The following is a 12,702-nucleotide window of genomic DNA, read 5'->3' as shown; positions in this document are numbered from 1 at the left end:
GATTTTTTTGACCCACCCTAATATTGATATTTGTAAGGATTTTGTATTTTTTGTATTTTTGTATTTTTATATTTTTATATTTTTATATTTTTATATTTTTATATTTTTATATTTTTATATTTTTATCTTTTTATATCTTAATATTTTTATATGTTTATATTTTTATATTTTTATATTTTTATATTTTTATATTTTTATATTTTTATATTTTTATATTTTTATATTTTTATATTTTTATATTTTTATATTTTTATATTTTTATATTTTTATATTTTTATATTTTTATATTTTTATATTTTTATATTTTTATATTTTTATATTTTTATATTTTTATATTTTTATATTTTTATATTTTTGTATTTTTCTATTTAAATATTTTTATATTTTAATATTTTTATATTTTTATGTTTTTATATTTTTATATTTTTATTTTTTTTTATAGTTTTATATTTTATATATTTTTGTTTTATATTTATATTTTTTTTTCTAAGTTTCAATAAATCGGTGATAATTATATTATTAAATATAGCGGGCCATTTTATTTTTCAGCTAATTTGCATATTGGTATTGGCCATTTGATAATGGTTAAAAAATTCAATAAATAAAATTAAAAAAACTTGATAGATATTGAGAGAGGGAGGAGCCATTCTATGATTTATTTGCCTTTTTAAGTAAAGCCTATCGGTATTGAAAGTTCGGCTTGCATTTTGGTTCGTTTAAAGGTGCAGCAGCGTTATTAAACATACTACGCTTGCATATAAAATACACCATTTGAATGGCAAATTGTGTCTGCCGTCTGAGCAAGGTAAACTTGGCCCGCCTGCTGAATATATACATTTAGACGAACTCTTCAAATAAATAATAAAAATTCATAAAAAAGTGTGATATATGAGTTGCCAGAGATAATGTTTGGCCTTTTGCCAACTCTGGTCAATGGCAACAACAAACCATATAGATATTCACAATCACCTATAAAAATTCCAAATGCCTATATTGTTGATTGTATAGTTATTTATCGATTAGAACTTCTCTCGTCAACGTGTCTTTCCTTTGAAATTCTTTTTTTTTTTGCTTTTGTTTAATTTATGAACGTCTTTATTCACACTTTTAACTTATAGCTATTCAATTTACATCTCATTTAAAAGACGAATCAGAAATAAGCTTTTTTTTCAATATATATACGATTCGAAGCTAATAACAACCTGATGATCTTGCGTGGGACGCACTATGTATTCAGTTTGCGGTAAGGTAATCGCGTGCCGAAAATAAAAGCGCAGAATAAATAAAAATGAAATTGTTTTAGCATTTTATTTATAATTACATGCCAATATACATATTTTCTTTGCCATAGTTTATTTGATTTTTTAAAGCTGTAGAATGAGAGAAACAAAAATTTGTTTTATAGTTTGTAGATATTATATCTTTCAATTCCACTTTTAGGATGGCGAGTGAAATATCTGTGTCACGATCGTTAAAATTTTACTATTGTTTACGTCTGAATACAGCCAAAACTCTCACAGGCAAATTTTTAAGTATTTTTTATTTGAATAAAATTAGATACATATTCTTAAATTATATTGGTTGTTAATCTTAAATTCGGCACAAATTTTCAATAAAAAGAACCCATAAAGATCACCAAGTAGGTACAGTGAACTTTGAAAAAAAAAACAACACTACTTCCTTCGTTTCAAAAAAACAAAAAAAAACTGTATGAAAGAAGACTATATAGGACAATATTAATGAGTTTTGCCTAGCATTTATTTTATACAGCATCAAACAAACAAACAGATAAAAAACAATATTTTGGTTGTTTGGTTTATTTTAGCGGAATATTGAGTAATGAAAAAATAATCTAGCTCAAAATTCGGGTTTTTGTACAAAAAATTTAAAATTTTTTTAAAGACTAGAATTACAGGATAATTTTTTTTTTTGTCAAAAAGACCAGTTTTTAATTTTTTTTTTGGTATAATTATTAAATAATTGATAAGAGCACAACAAGTAAGCATAAGCACAACGTTTGAATTAAAAAACAAGAATGTGTTGCAGTCTTATTTCAACGTAATTTTTAATAATAAAAAGTGTTGTAGCTATAAAAAGTGTTTTCCAAGTTCTTTGTGTGTTTTCTTTTTTTGTTAAATTATTAAAAAAATGAGTCCAGACCAGAAAAACTATTTGATAGATAGTGGACATCATCTAATTTAATTTTTTCTCCGTGTTGTTTTTGGGTTATATCTTGAGTATTAAATGAGCAATCCAAAAAGAATAAGCGGTACCTGAAAGCTAAATCACAGCAAAAACATTACTGTTAAAAAAAGAGCCAAGTTCTCCTATGTTGAAATTATGCTGGCACAAAAAGTACTGAGATGTAAAAGTGTACCAAGTTCTAAAGTTTGGGTTCAAATTCGTATCTACCTTGGCCCTTGATAAATAAGTAAGAAACACTAGACACTATCTTAGATGTTTAAGTCCGATGCATAAAAATTTCTTATTGAAAGAAAAATTCAAAATCTTTCGAATCTTCGAAGTTTTAAATTTTGTATGTGTAGTCGACTTTTTTCACAACGATGACAAGATAATTTTCTTAAATATCTATGGATAAGACTATTTTTGTAACTATAAAAAATTTCGACTCTTTCTGTTACTTTTCGAGTTTATGTCTATAACTTGAAAACCTAACCTTATTTAATTTAAAGGACTTTAATTTCAACAGCAAAACTTAATTCAGTTTTTTTAAAAACTTAGTTTAGTTTTTTCGAAACTTTAAATTCTTAAGTTTTGTCGAAAATCAATTTCAGAATAGAGAACCATTACTGTTGTTTCAAAATAAGAACTACCTTAATTTCCAATTGAGCGTGGCAAAAATCACAAAAATTAAATAAGAAAAACAAATAAATAATAATAAATTAACAAGGCTAAACACATAAACTATAGAACTATTTGAAGCGTTTCAACAACATGACACTTTTTATAATTTAAATAAAGTAAACCTTCATCGTACATTTGCCTATAATAAACAAATCATAACACATTCCTTAACTACACATACGTCTTTCTTCCCAACATCTCAATTAAAAAAACAGAAATTAATTAATTTAAAAAAATCTAATAAAATAATATTTTGCAATTGAAATGAATAAAATCCTGCTGTGTGACCGTTTAACCAAAAAAAAAAAAAAATAAAACAAAATAAAAAAAAAACAAACCCCTTTTATTCAATGAAAAAACATCAACAAAATTTTGAATTTTTAATCTCAAAATTTGAATCGTTTATAGCAAAATTTTGTTTTTTTTTCTTATGCAAATTATATTTGTTTATAGAATGGCTTCCTATATATAAATCATTTTCTGGTTTTATTGCTAGATACTAATGAATAAATGGACTATTCTAAAAGCTTTAATCTTTTTTTGGGGTCTAAGTTTAACGTCATTAAACCAAAAAAAAAAAACAACAAAAAATATTTTTCTGGTAAATTAGGAGACAAAAAAAACTACATACATATATGCATAACCATACACTGAACCAAAAAGGTACATGGAATTAATGAATATATTCATTCTATTAATGTATCGTTCATTATTATTTGTCCAATGATCCTGTTCATTAAGATAATGAACGGCCGTTCATTAAAATCAATGAACGTTCATTAATTCTATGAACCATACATAATTTCATTCATAAAATTTCGAACTTGAAATTTCGAACATATTTTAATGAATCGTTCATTAAAACAATGAACAGTGTTCATTGATTTAATGAATACGTTCATAAAAAAAAATAAATGCGTTCATTACATTAATGAACGGATTCATAGAACTAATGAACCGTTCTTAAAAATAAAAATATCCGTTCATAGAATTAATGAACACGTTCATTAAAATAATGAACCGTTCATAAAAATAAAAAAAATCGTGCATAAAATTAATGAATGCGTTCATTAAATTAATGAACGCATTCATTGAATCAATGAACCGTTCATAAAAATAAAAAAAAAACCTGCCTAAAATTAATGAACGCGTTCATAGAATTAATGAACGCATTCATAGAATTAATGAATGCTGTTCATAAAATTAATGAACGCCGTTCATAAAATTAATGAACGCCTTTCATAAAATTAATGAACGCCGTTCATAAAATTAATGAACGCCGTTCATAGAATTAATGAACGCCGTTCATAGAATTAATGAACGCCGTTCATTAAATTAATGAACGCGTTCATAAAAATAAAAAAACCCGTTCATAAAATTAATGAACGCGTTCCTAAAATCAATGAACACGTTCGTATTAATTTTACGAACGTGTTCATTAATTTAACGAACGCGTTCATTAATTTTATGAACACAGGCCTACGTTCCGTAACTCTTGCACCGTCATAAGTGCTCGAAAAACATTGTGAATTCGAATGAAATCAATTTTTTTGTACAAATTTCATTTTGATTCAAATTGTTTTTCTACAACTTATTTCCATGCAAGCGTTATAGAACGTAGGCACTGTTTTCAATAAATTTAAAAAGTTAAATTTCGTATAGTCTTATTTCTTTGTCAAAGAATTTTTAATCTCCTGTCAAGAAATTAAAAAAATCAACTGACAGATAAATAAGTCATGGAAGCTTAGCTTTCTAAATTTATTAGGTCGAGATCTGTGAAAAAGAAAGAAAAATTAATGTGAATCGCCGTTTTCAATTTTTACAAACCTGTACATTCGGTTTTTCATCTCTAATCTTCTCCTTTCTGAAATCTTAAAGGTTAAATTAAAGAAATATTTATATTTACATTAACTCTTTTATTGTTCAAATAAACCAAATGAATGGCAGGAAAAATTTTATTACATTATTTTGTAGATTTATCTTCAGATAAGAAAGTGAAACAAATTATAAAAAGTGAAATTAAGGGAAATTTGAATCAAAATAATATAAGAATTGAAATTTTATGATCTCATTTACCAAAACTAGAGCATTTGTACATACATACATTTTTTATTTGGTGGGTGGGTATTCTCACCCATTTTGTTGAGGAAGGCAATATGGTCTTCTTAAGCTTGAATTGTGTTGCCTATCCAAACGAATGAATACTGCGAGTCCTTGATGGTATGTCGTATAACGTGTTTCCTACCATCTGTGTCTTTTTTTATAACTTTTTGGAAAGGTACAAAGTATCCATGCAGAGCCCAAAGTAATGCCGCATCTTTACAGTCTGAAAAAAAGCCAACCACATAAATACCAAAATCAGTAAGGCTTTTAACAACAATTTGGTACAATAATTATATATTTATACATAGCTATATTAAAATGTATGATAGTGTATTTTTAAGTATAAATTTATTTTTACTAATCACTTGGAATAGTAAAAAATAATAATTACAAGTTCTACTTAAAAATATTTAAACTAAGCACTTTCAGATGAATCTGCTGTTTTAATTTTGATTAGAACCTGTCGTATATTTTTTTTATTGACACGGTTATCAGTACAGAGAAATTTTCAAAAAAAAAATTTTTCATTGAAAAAAATTCTAAGTCCCAATAGTATGTTAAGTTTTTTTGGCATCGAAAATTTTCTAAGTCCCCAACTAAATTTTTTCATTGAAAAATATTCTAAGTCCCAAAAAAAATTTTCATTGAAAAATATTCAAGTCCCAAAATAAGTTAAGGTTTTTTTGGTATCGAAAAGTCCCCAACAAGATTTTTTGTATTGAAAAATGTTCTAAGTCCCAAAACTAAGTTAAGTTTTTTTGGCATCGAAAATTTTCTAAGTCCCCAACATTGAAAAATATTCTAAGTCCCAAAAAAAATTTTTCATTAAAAAATATTCTAAGTCCCAAAAAAAGATAGGTTTTTTTGGCATCGAAAATTTTCTAGGTCCCCAACTAAATTTTTTTATTGAAAAATATTCTAAGTCCCAAAAAAAATTTTCATTGAAAAATATTCTAAGTCCCAAAATAAGTTAAGGTTTTTTTGGCATCGAAAAGTCCCCAACAAGATTTTTTGTATTGAAAAATGTTCTAAGTCCCAAAACTAAGTTAAGTTTTTTTGGCATCGAAAATTTTCTAAGTCCCCAACATTGAAAAATATTCTAAGTCCTAAACCGAAGTTCAAATAATTTATTAGGATTTTTTTTAAATATTTTATGAAAAATCATATTGAAAAAGTTAATTTATTCAAGTTTAAAACATCTAAATCAACATTTGGCCTGTTTGCGGTAGAGTGTCAATGATAATATGCAAGTTTATTTCAAAATACTAATGAAAATGATTGTAGATGGTAATCCTAGTTTCATTTTTTCTCAATTTAGTATATCAAACTCTATAAACGATCAAAACCAACGCTTAAAAGTGCATAAAAAGTCATTCTATTCAAATTTTATTAATACTCTACCGCATACGCTGCTTTGAGAAGAGAAAAATAAGCTAAAAACGAAGTTCAAATAATTTATTATGATTTTTTTTAAATATTTTATGAAAAATCATATTGAAAAAGTTAATTTATTCAAGTTTAAAACTTCTAAGTCAATTTTTGGCCTGTTTGCGGTAGAGTGTTAATGATAATATGCAAGTTTATTTCAAAATACTAATGAAAATGATTGTAGATGGTAATCCTAGTTTCATTTTTTCTCAATTTAGTATATCAAACTCTATAAACGATCAAAACCAACGCTTAAAAGTGCATAAAAAGTCATTCTATTCAAATTTTATTAATACTCTACCGCATACGCTGCTTTGAGAAGAGAAAAATAAGCTAAAAACGAAGTTCAAATAATTTATTATGATTTTTTTTAAATATTTTATGAAAAATCATATTGAAAAAGTTAATTTATTCAAGTTTAAAACTTCTAAGTCAATTTTTGGCCTGTTTGCGGTAGAGTGTTAATGATAATATGCAAGTTTATTTAAAAATACTAATGAAAATGATTGTAGATGGCAATCCTAGTTTCATTTTTTCTCAATTTAGGATATCAAACTCTATAAATGATCAAAACCAACGCTTAAAAGTGGCTAAAAAAGTCATTCTATTCAAATTTTATTGATACTCTACCGCATACGCTGCTTTCAGAAAAGAAAAATAAGCTAAAAACGAAGTTCAAATAATTTTTTAGGATTTTTTTTAAATATTTTATGAAAAATCATATTGAAAAAGTTAATTTATTCAAGTTTAGAATATCTAAATCAATTTTTGGCCTGTTTGCGGTAGAGTGTTAATGATAATATGCAAGTTTATTTCAAAATACTAATGAAAATGATTGTAGATGGTAATCCTAGTTTCATTTTTTCTCAATTTAGTATATCAAACTCTATAAACGATCAAAACCAACGCTTAAAAGTGCATAAAAAGTCATTCTATTCAAATTTTATTAATACTCTACCGCATACGCTGCTTTGAGAAGAGAAAAATAAGCTAAAAACGAAGTTCAAATAATTTATTATGATTTTTTTTAAATATTTTATGAAAAATCATATTGAAAAAGTTAATTTATTCAAGTTTAAAACTTCTAAGTCAATGTTTGGCCTGTTTGCGGTAGAGTGTTAATGATAATATGCAAGTTTATTTCAAAATACTAATGAAAATGATTGTAGATGGTAATCCTAGTTTCATTTTTTCTCAATTTAGTATATCAAACTCTATAAACGATCAAAACCAACGCTTAAAAGTGCATAAAAAGTCATTCTATTCAAATTTTATTAATACTCTACCGCATACGCTGCTTTGAGAAGAGAAAAATAAGCTAAAAACGAAGTTCAAATAATTTATTATGATTTTTTTTAAATATTTTATGAAAAATCATATTGAAAAAGTTAATTTATTCAAGTTTAAAACTTCTAAGTCAATTTTTGGCCTGTTTGCGGTAGAGTGTTAATGATAATATGCAAGTTTATTTAAAAATACTAATGAAAATGATTGTAGATGGCAATCCTAGTTTCATTTTTTCTCAATTTAGTATATCAAACTCTATAAACGATCAAAAACAACGCTTAAAAGTGCATAAAAAGTCATTCTATTCAAATTTTATTGATACTCTACCGCATACGCTGCTTTCAGAAAAGAAAAATAAACTAAAAACGAAGTTCAAATAATTTATTATGATTTTTTTAAGATATTTTATGAAAATTCATATTAAAAAAGTTAATTTATTCAAGTTTAAAACTTCTAAGTCAATTTTTGGCCTGTTTGCGGTAGAGTGTTAATGAAAATATGCAAGTTAATTTCAAAATACTAATGAAAATGATTGTAGATGGTAATCCTAGTTTCATTTTTTCTCAATTTAGTATATCAAACTCAATAAACGATCAAAACCAACGCTTAAAAGTGCATAAAAAGTCATTCTATTCAAATTTTATTGATACTCTGCCGCATACGCTGCTATCAGAAGAGAAAAATAAACTAAAAACGAAGTTCAAATAATTTATTATGATTTTTTTAAGATATTTTATGAAAATTCATATTAAAAAAGTTAATTTATTCAAGTTTAAAACTTCTAAGTCAATTTTTGGCCTGTTTGCGGTAGAGTGTTAATGATAATATGCAAGTTTATTTCAAAATACTAATGAAAATGATTGTAGATGGCAATCCTAGTTTCATTTTTTCTCAATTTAGGATATCAAACTCTATAAATGATCAAAACCAACGCTTAAAAGTGGCTAAAAAAGTCATTCTATTCAAATTTTATTGATACTCTACCGCATACGCTGCTTTCAGAAAAGAAAAATAAGCTAAAAACGAAGTTCAAATAATTTTTTAGGATTTTTTTTAAATATTTTATGAAAAATCATATTGAAAAAGTTTATTTATTCAAGTTTAGAATATCTAAATCAATTTTTGGCCTGTTTGCGGTAGAGTGTTAATGATTATAATGCAATCAAATTTTAAAATATTAATAAAAATGATTCTAGGCAGTAATTGTAGTTCTATTTCTTTGAAATGAACAGCAAGTTTGTTTTAAGTTTATACAAATTTTGAGAATGTCGTTTAACCCTTTGCTTCCTAGTGGTTTCAGCATGAAACCACGTATTAATTACTTTGTTAGTTTTTTTTTAATAAAAAATGGACTTCTCCTTTTGTACTCTCAGCTCAAAACATTCCTTATACAATGTTATTACTAGTACAATCTTTATTTTTTCATATTAGTGTGTAATTAGAAAATATCAAAACTTTTTTTCAAGATATTTGTATTTTTTTCCGGGAGCAAAGGGTTAAATACATTCTTCTGGGAAGGTATCGATATATATATAATATAAATCATAAAAAGTAGGTACATACCAGGAATTATTTTAGCAAGATTGGTGGCGGCTGGCGGGAGCAACGTGGTGGCTGGATAGAACGTGGTGTGGCAAATGACGACGACAGCGGAGGAAGACAATAATGTGGCGGATGTGGCGGCAGCGTGGTGGTGGCAACGTGATGGCACTACATATAAATATATTAATACATACGTATATATTTATAAGATAAAATGATCAATAAAAATTATAAAAAGTAGATACATACCAGGAATTATTTTAGCGTGATGATGGTGGTGGCTGGCGGGAACAACGTGGTGGCTGGAAGGAACGTGGTGTGGCAAATGACGACAACGACACCGGAGGCAGACAATATGTGGCGGCAGCGTGGTGGTGGCAACGTGGTGTAAGAAGAGCACTACATATATATAAATATATTAATACAATTATAACACATTTTAGGGATGAAAACACTTACCTTAAATTTTTGATGCATGAAACGACGTGATGGCAGCAGGCGACGGGCGGACGGCGGCAAATGGGAAATCGAACAAATCTCCTATATACAGGGTGTCCTACAGTCACCGCCCCAAACGAAAACCATGGATTCCTGAGGTCATTTTAAGTCGAAAAACTTAAGAGGCAATTTTCTCGTTTTCGTCCCGTTTTCGAGTTACCACGGTTTTTATGATTTTTGCTCTCTTGTCCTTTAACTGGCCATATCTTTGCCAAACTACGTTTGATTTGAAAGATTTTTTTACAACCAATCAAGAATTAATTACAGTTTAAGTTTGTCTCAAAACTTTTTTTTCTGCGGACAACCGTTTCTCCACAATTTTGCATCAAACACAATTTTCTTCGTTTCTTAAGTTGTTTTTTACACTTTCATATCATTTAAGTCAAAATAACACGTTAATGAGTATTAATTTTTTGTGCTTTTTATTAAAGCCCAGTTTATTTTCATAAAAAAAAAAGTTTTATTTCATAAAAAAGGCTACTGAAATTAATTAATAAAAAATAAACAAACTGAGTGAATTAAAAAAAAAATAATTTTTAAATACAAAATTAATTTAAATGAATTAAATCTTTTTCTGAGCTTTATCTATTTGTTCTTTTCTCAACCACAATAACTCAGAAAAAGTTTTTAGTTCATTTAAATTAATTTTTATTTAAAAATTATTTTTTTTTTAATTCACTCAGCTTGTTTATTTTTTTACTTTCAGTAGCCTTTTTTATGAAATAAAACTTATTTTTTTATGAAAATAAACTGGGCTTTAATAAAAAGCACAAAAAATTAATACTCATTAACGTGTTATTTTGACTTAAATGATATGAAAGTGTAAAAAACAACTTAAGAAACGAAGAAAATTGTGTTTGATGCAAAATTGTGGAGAAACGGTTGTCCGCAGAAAAAAAAGTTTTGAGACAAACTTAAACTGTAATTAATTCTTGATTGGTTGTAAAAAAATCTTTCAAATCAAACGTAGTTTGGCAAAGATATGGCCAGTTAAAGGACAAGAGAGCAAAAATCATAAAAACCGTGGTAACTCGAAAACGGGACGAAAACGAGAAAATTGCCTCTTAAGTTTTTCGACTTAAAATGACCTCAGGAATCCATGGTTTTCGTTTGGGGCGGTGACTGTGGGACACCCTGTATATGATAAAAAACAAATTATTTAACAAAATAAATGTGTACTTTTAATAAATAAATGCTTTTAAATAATAAATACTACGTAATCTAATGAAATACTTACTTTTTATTTTTGCTTCAGCTCTCCGCTGAATAGATCCTCTTATCGATCAGACATTCACACTGTAACTGAATGGCTTGGGTTGGCTTGGGGACGCCGGCTACATCATTTAACGAAAGAAATTCTTTCGTTCTACGTATCAACAAGTAGTGTTCCCACTTTATTTTACGCGTTCTTTAAAATTTAAGTGTGAACTATGTGCAAAGAGCACAGTTAATACACAAAAGGTAATATCTTGTAAATATATGTTTTCAAAAATCGAATATCATAGATATTGTAAGAATATTGACAATCACAGTAAAAAAAAATAACTTAAAATTTTCTTTCATGTTGAAAGCACAAACAGATGAAACGACACCAAAAAATAAGTACTAAAGGGGTTTTCACATTCAACAACATTTACATCTCCTTGTGTCGTTAACTACTGTTCACATTGATACGAACGGTTGTTCAACCGAGATAAATGTTTGTGTGAGCAAGAAAACTTTGAAAATGAGAACAAAACACAAAACAACTTAATATGTACAAACACAAAAAAATACACAAGGTAATAAGCCCCGTCTTATTTGATCCCCACACTCGGTTAAAAAAAAATGATATTTCGACACCTGTCAAATGTGGTCTCAAAACATTTTATTCTCATACTGAATAAAATTATTACTTTAGTAAAAAGTTAAATGATATGAAAATCTTGTTCATAATTTGATACACTTTTTAAAAGTGTGATCACTGCAACATGCAAGTTGCCCTTCGTTAAATTTTAATGAACGGTTCATTAAATCAATGAACACGTTCCTAAATCTATGAACACACTCATAAAATTCATGAACACGCTCACTTCCACAATAAATGTATTCGTTAAATGATATGAAAACCTTGTCCATAATTTGATACACTTTTTAAAAGTGTGATTACTGAAACATGCAAGTTGCCCTTCGTTAAGTTTTGATTAACTATACATTGAATTTATGAACGGTTCATTAAATCAATGAACACGTTCATTAAATCTATGAACACGTTCATTAAATCTATGAACACGTTCATTAAATTCATGAACACGCTTACTTCGACAGTAAATGTATTTGTTAAATAATCCGTGCCTACTCACAGGAGAATATCTTAACACACACAACATCTCAACGAACAGGAGATCAGCGAAACATTATGTGTATCTCCTTTTTCCTTCTTCCTCCACACACACCCAAATAGTCAGTCTCAACAAGATCTCTCAATAAAGAGGACGTCCAGTCCTATTGCAAATATAAACTTGTGTTTGTGTCCGCTAAAGTTAGTTAGATTATTGTTCACGGTCCTTCGTAGCCCAATATTGAGCTATGCACCTATTAAAATTACGTGTTTGTAAAGTGAGAGTGCCAAAATTAATAAAAAACACAAACAATCCACGCGAGTACAAAAAAAGATACAAACAGAAAAACAACAATAATAAAACAAAATCGAAATGCCGTCATAAAACAAAGAGGATAACAGAAATTGAAACAAACTATAAAAGAAATACCTACAAGTGTAAAATAAAAAAAAAAATAAATAAATAAAAACAAACAAAAAGTATCAACAGATGCATTAATTTATGAATGTGATTCAACTGTGCAATATATGGATCTTCAAGGACTCCCTGTTTGTTTATGTTCATTGATCGAAAGTGAAAATCCAGCGGCAGATCTGGCTGTGCGTAGTTTCAACTGGGCAAATTACTGTGAAAGCATTTCACATATCTACACACTTTT

At 27.2% G+C, this 12,702-nt stretch overlaps 1 long non-coding RNA gene across 1 annotated transcript; it reads right to left on the bottom strand.

The window, feature by feature from the left end:
* Positions 1 to 4,607: 4,607 nt before the first annotated feature.
* On the bottom strand, positions 4,608 to 9,763 carry LOC129918703 (uncharacterized). The gene is made up of 4 exons (XR_008772985.1): positions 9,685 to 9,763; positions 9,475 to 9,624; positions 9,247 to 9,393; positions 4,608 to 5,191 (listed from the first exon to the last, which is right to left on the bottom strand). It is a non-coding gene; the product is annotated as an uncharacterized LOC129918703 (long non-coding RNA).
* Positions 9,764 to 12,702: the final 2,939 nt, after the last annotated feature.

The sequence above is a fragment of the Episyrphus balteatus genome, chromosome 4 (genome assembly GCF_945859705.1).
Source record: "Episyrphus balteatus chromosome 4, idEpiBalt1.1, whole genome shotgun sequence".
In the NCBI taxonomy this organism is placed as follows: domain Eukaryota; kingdom Metazoa; phylum Arthropoda; class Insecta; order Diptera; family Syrphidae; genus Episyrphus; species Episyrphus balteatus.
Note: the sequence above shows the minus strand (reverse complement) of the source record. Positions and strands in the feature narration are given on the sequence as shown.